Source organism: Cyprinodon variegatus, unplaced genomic scaffold (genome assembly GCF_000732505.1).
Source record: "Cyprinodon variegatus isolate N-32 unplaced genomic scaffold, C_variegatus-1.0 Scaffold174, whole genome shotgun sequence".
NCBI classification, from domain to species: domain Eukaryota; kingdom Metazoa; phylum Chordata; class Actinopteri; order Cyprinodontiformes; family Cyprinodontidae; genus Cyprinodon; species Cyprinodon variegatus.
The window spans coordinates 261,833-267,832 of NW_015150627.1; positions in this window are offsets into that span (position 1 = coordinate 261,833).

Consider the following 6,000-nt stretch of genomic DNA (forward strand, 5'->3'; position numbering starts at 1 on the left):
TCAGCCTGATGACATATGTCACAAGATTATAAAGATTATGCCATTTTGTTTAAAAAACCGTGACTCATCAGAACAAGTGAAATTTTCCCAATTTCCTTTTGAATTTTGGTGGACCTGAGAAAACAGTGTTCGGCTTCCTACTGAGGCAGCAGGTAAAGCACATGGACCACAGCAGCAGAACTTTATCTTTCAGTGTTTTCTTTTTTTTTTTTTTATAAACGGTGACATCAACAAGCTATATTCTACACAACTGGCACTCATTTTCTGTTTTGGACCATTATCTATAACCAGATGATTGTAAATTCATATTCTAGTAGCTGTGAGGAATACTCAGACAGGCTAATCTGCCACTGACAACTATTATAAGATCAAAGCCAATTAAATCTCCCTTTGACCCACAGTTTTACCACAAAAGATGCATTAAATTGCTAACATCTGACTTAGACTTAGACTAACTTTATTGTCATTTTTATACACAGTATACAAAATGAAATTTTGATACATACACCTTATCGACAGTGAATGGGCAGCAACTTAGCAATGAAATGAACATTTTCATTTAAAAAGTGGAGCAATGATCAAAATATAAAGAGTGTAGGAGCGACATGGTGCAAAAACATTGATGTGGAAGGTTCTGAGGAGTTCAAAACAAAAAAATAGATATGGTGCAAAATGCAGTAGAAACACTAAGTTGAGTTCTATTTTGAAGATCCTCCGTGTAGTGCAAACATGATGTTATCAGTGTGATGCAAGCTCTTCATTTGTGACTTGATGAGAGTTTTCGACAGTTCGACAGTCTTATGGTTGTGGGAAAAAAATCTGTTGCAGAACCTGCGTTGAATGCTGCCAAGTCTCTTTCCAGAGAGCAGCAGGGAGAACAGTCTATGGTGGGGGTATGAGGGGTCGCTGATGATGTGACGAGCTCGGGACACGCAGCGCAGGGATGAAATATCTTTTATGGAGGGGTGTGGAGCCCTGATGATTTTCTCTGCGTTCTTCCAATCTGAGGTGCTGCAGCCTCCACACCACACAGTGAGACAGCTGGTCAGGATGCTCTTTATGGTGCTTGGCTTGGGTTGGCTATGTTAATTAGCTGATTTGACTTTAAAATAGAAGCAGCTAAGCAATTTTAGCAACCAAAAGAGGACAAGATAAACATATGAGTTAAACCATGCTTTGAGTAAGAATGTGCACAAGTTGATGATTTTAAAGACTTGGTTATTTCAATCTGTAACGTTTTAGACTGTCTGCTGCCTTTAAAATATAGAAGTTTCCTCAATGAGACATACTGCAGTATACAGTATACATTTAACCTTACAGTTACCTTTAAGGTTAAATGTGTTAGAGGTCTGTTAACTTTTGTAACTTCATGGGTGCAAACAGAACACAACAAAAAAAGCCTGATATAAAAAAAAAAAATCAACTATAATCTGATTGTTTTTACTTAAATAACATATATTCCCTTCATGGAACCTTTAATGTCTCTTAACACTAGCAAATATTCTTGCTATAGGTGTTAGTAATGCTTTGTATTGGAGACAAACTGGCTCAGTCATGTTCCCTGTAATTCAATAAACGCTGCAGACGGATTCATCATCGACCGAATTTACACCTTAATGTCTTGCTCTCCGCTGGAGTGATGCAATAAATATTGAATTATTTCTGTTAGGTGTTCTGTTTGTATTTCAGGATGTCTGCTCTTTTTTTCCGTATCTATCTTTGTTGATTTATAATAGATTAAATCCGTTTTGACCTTTTTGTCACCTTCCCCTCTGTTTGTTTTGTTCCATGGGTGTGTCCAATAGTTTAATCCACTGCTCCTCTGCCTTAATGGGGTCCTATCATGTGAGAGATGTACAACCCTGATCCTTTGAACATTGCTAATTCTATTTGGGAAATTAAGAAGAAAAAGTTGTTCCGTCTTACCCCTGTTCAGTATGATTTCATTATTAGTCACTTCAAAATCACAAAAAGTCTACATTCTGACTGCTGCCATCGGCCTGAAGCATAAATTACAACAAGCGGCTGCTGCTTTGATGACATAACTCTATGCGGATCAATAGCATCCACTGTTAGAGGAGCAAATGTGGATGGGGAGGCTTTATGTAACCAAAAACCTTCAGTAGACCCATAATATGGTCTGAGTGGGACTGAGGTTTTAGAGATGCTAACCACTGACTCTCAGCCAGCGGGAGCCTTCAGCAGATGTCACAAGGTCAGTCATTATTTGTCATGAGCTATCAAAAGGGGCCCTAAGGTGACCGGAATGACTTTGCCCGGGGTGAATTGTTATATTTGTGAGGTAAATTGTTGGCTATTGATCCACAGCCTCAGAAACTACCATAAATGCACAATGAATAATGGTGTAAAATGCTGTGGAAGCTTATTTAAGCTCTTACAAATTTATTTCATTCCAGATCCCCCCCAAGAAATGTTAATGATTTCTTTTGCTAACGGAGAGTGAGCTGTCCCAGCCAACCTGGCCACATCTGAAGCTCAACCTAATCTTGTTGTTATATCATGAACCAACTAGAATGTATTAAATTGTTCCGAAAGCTTAATTCAGTTTTATGACCCTCGATAATAATTGAGGAATCACTGACCTGTAGAGTAAAGAAATAACTGAAATAGCACCTGTTTGACAGCATGAAGTAGGCTTTAGATCTTGAAACCCATATTATTATGCTCTGGTCAAAATAAATTTAAAACGCCTTTCAAATTTGTTCAATTTGCTACAAAAAAAAAAAAAAAAAGCACATGGAGGATTGCCAGAAGTTTTAGGAAACTATCTCTCAGACAAATTAAACATTTTGGAAGGGTGTAGGTCTCAGCATATCTGGCATAAAATGAATGACGGTCCAACCATGATAGTTTCTGGATACTTTACCTCCTCAAGATCTGGATGAATAAAAATCACTGATGAAACAATGAGTTTTGTGTTCCAGCATATAATCCCACAGAAGAATATACATCTGTGGCAGTGACCTAAGGCATAAGCGCACATTAGGTTTGCAGGAGGATGATAATTTGCTGCATACCAACAATTTCATTTCTGATTACTCAAAAAATCAAAAACAAAATTTGATTGTTTTGAACAGCTAAGTCAAATGATAGATGAAACTCAATTTCCTTTAGGTTAAAACAATTCTGCAGAGGGGTTAGCCAAAATACTTCACACTTCATGCTAGTGATTGCAATCACTTAAGGATTGCTGTGACCAAGGGTTACCAGATTGTTTTAAATGCTTTTTTAACCTCTAAAAAAAAAATCATTATTTTAAAACTGCTTTTTATCCTCATATATTTAAGTTATCTTGAACTGATTATAATTCCTTCTAATGACCTGAATTATTCAAGTGTGAAAAAAGCAAAATCAGGGGAAATTGGTGAATTGTTTTTGTCCCAGAACATGTATACTCCCACTCCTGTTACATATGATTACAATCAGAGAGTACTTTAAAGGAGTTCTAGAACAAATTCTTTTGACTATTACCATATTTTGGGGGCCTTAAAGTGGCCCAGGGGCACTGCTAAATGCACCCCTGAAAGGCTGTTGTTTTTTCTTAGGTGTTTAAGCTATTTGTAATAACAAAAAAGGAGGGATTCTTTGTTTTTTTTTTCTATAAACAGTCTGCTAACTTTAATGACTAAACAGATTTTTAACTCTACTTCTCTTTGCCCCCCTTATTTGGCAGAGCTCATTCTTAACCTCTCATGATTCTACATCAAGGGGTTTACTTGAAATATTCAATTTAGTGACCTTGTTTACAATAATTCACTGGTTTTGTTAAATGTAATTTCCCCTCCAATGGGAGACAGGTTCAGCAAACCCAAACTGCATTTTTTTTTTTCTCTGATAATTACACTGTTCGGTACACTAAGCTCATTCTGTACCATGTTGCTCAAAAGTTTCTCTTAAAGGTATAGTGGAGGATGTTCTTTTTTCCAGGTGGATCATCAAATTAAGTGATCCTTCTAATTGTCAATCATTCTGCTGATAAGTTTACGTAAGGCCGTCCTATGTGCTCATCCAAATTTTCACTTACTGTTGGTGAGTCTAACATTGTGTAAAAATTGCAAATCTTCTTTTGGAAAGTAAGCTTGTATGAGCGATGAGAACAGCAAGTTTAAAACAGAGCGTGCACAAGGAGAAATGGACTCATGCATTCTCTCACACTCCTTTAATAGACATTTCCTCCCGGGAGCGGGTAGAGGGTTGTGTATGTGCATTTTTTTTAAGTGGAGACGGTGGATTTTTTTCAAAAATTCGGGAAAAATCCTTCACTATATCTTTAACACACTGGTGACAATTTGATTACATTAAACCTATACATATATTCACATATAAATGTCCAATATTATTTTTAACCCTATTAATATAGCTAATCTAATCTCTTTGGGTTGAAATACATGTTAGTTGTGAGACATTTAAGGGAGTTCTTTCATATGCAGCCAGTTTTGAGCAGCCCCAAATGAGATCCAAATGTGGACTTTTGAGCCCTGAACTTTCCATTCCCTAATTCTTGGTCAGTCCTTACAGGAAGGGAATTGTGTTATTGTGACCTGGCCAGGTTCAATTTTAGCAAAAAACAAACAAAAAAACTAAAATATCCCAAGTGCAAATCTTGACACTTCCACCTCTGTGCTTCACAGTTGCTATGAGTTCTTGGAATCCTGTGCTATTTCTAGGCCAGGCGTGAAACATAGTCCCCCCAGGGTGTCCTGGGTCTTCATCTGGGTCTCTACCAAGTGGGGTGTACCTAGAAACCCTCACCAGGGAGGCATCCATTAGACATTCTTACCAGATGCCTGGCACCTTTCGGCGTGGAGAAGCAGTGGCTCTACTCAGAGTCCGTCATGGACAGCCAAGCTTTTACTTTAGAGACAGTGTGAGAAGGGACCTGTTGTCAAAGTATTTTTAAAAAGTTGAATGTTTGTCTGACAAACACATTTCTGAAAATCTTCCTCTTTTTCCAAATACTCTCTTGCTTGTCTGGCATTTGTGTTTCCTTACAGAGAAAAGTGCCATCTGAGAGAGAGAATCTGTTCTTTACAGTTAAGAAATTTCTTACTTTTTATTTACAGTTACAGAAAATGAGAGAGAGAAAAAAACACACACACAATACACTATTCTTTGTAATCAGCTGAGAAACAAGTGATTCTTTGATTACCCTAAGTTATTTTTCATCATTACCAGTCAACACCTCTTAAAGACTACTTTTGGCACTGCAAGAATTGATCCAGAATTAATCCTTATGGGAACAAAAAACAGTGGCTGGACTGTTTATTGAAAAGCTGCTTTTACTGTAACCTTAAAGCAGCAACCAGGAACAACAACAAGCCTTTCCATTCCTTTACCTGGAAGAGATTTAATAAAACTAAGACACAAAAGTAATTCTGATCATTTTATTATTTTCTTAAGAAAAGAATCCATTCACATATTTGGAAATGAAAACAGTTTCATAAACTTTATAAATACCTTTATTTAATTAGTGCTTTGTTTTCAAACCTGTGTGATAGTAACGTGGTGTGAGGAGGTTCCCTGATTTGATTAAACACATGTTAATTCCTTTTGTTTATAAAAGATAGCATGTGTAGATCAGAGGGCTACCTGCTGCTTAAACATGAATAACTAAAGCAAACATATGGCTAAACTGAAAACCATTAGACCTGAAGACAGAAAAAGGTTGTTTTTTTTAAACATAAACCTTTCTGTAAAACATATTATCATGTTGCAGCACTTGGCATTAAAGGTATTTATTAAAACTAATAAATTCAGAGGCTGTGAGTCTGATGCTTTCTCCATCATCAGTACCGCTCTCCCTCTTCCCACTGAATGGACAGCCAAATATGACTGTAATTGTTTGTACCACCTCATGGTAGAAAGACGCCCTATTTGGGGAAATGTCTTGTGCAAATCAACCAATGACACTTTCTCTACAGGAATAAAAACACAAAACTATAAGAGATTACATTAGATTAAAGAGATTTTAGTTTTTTT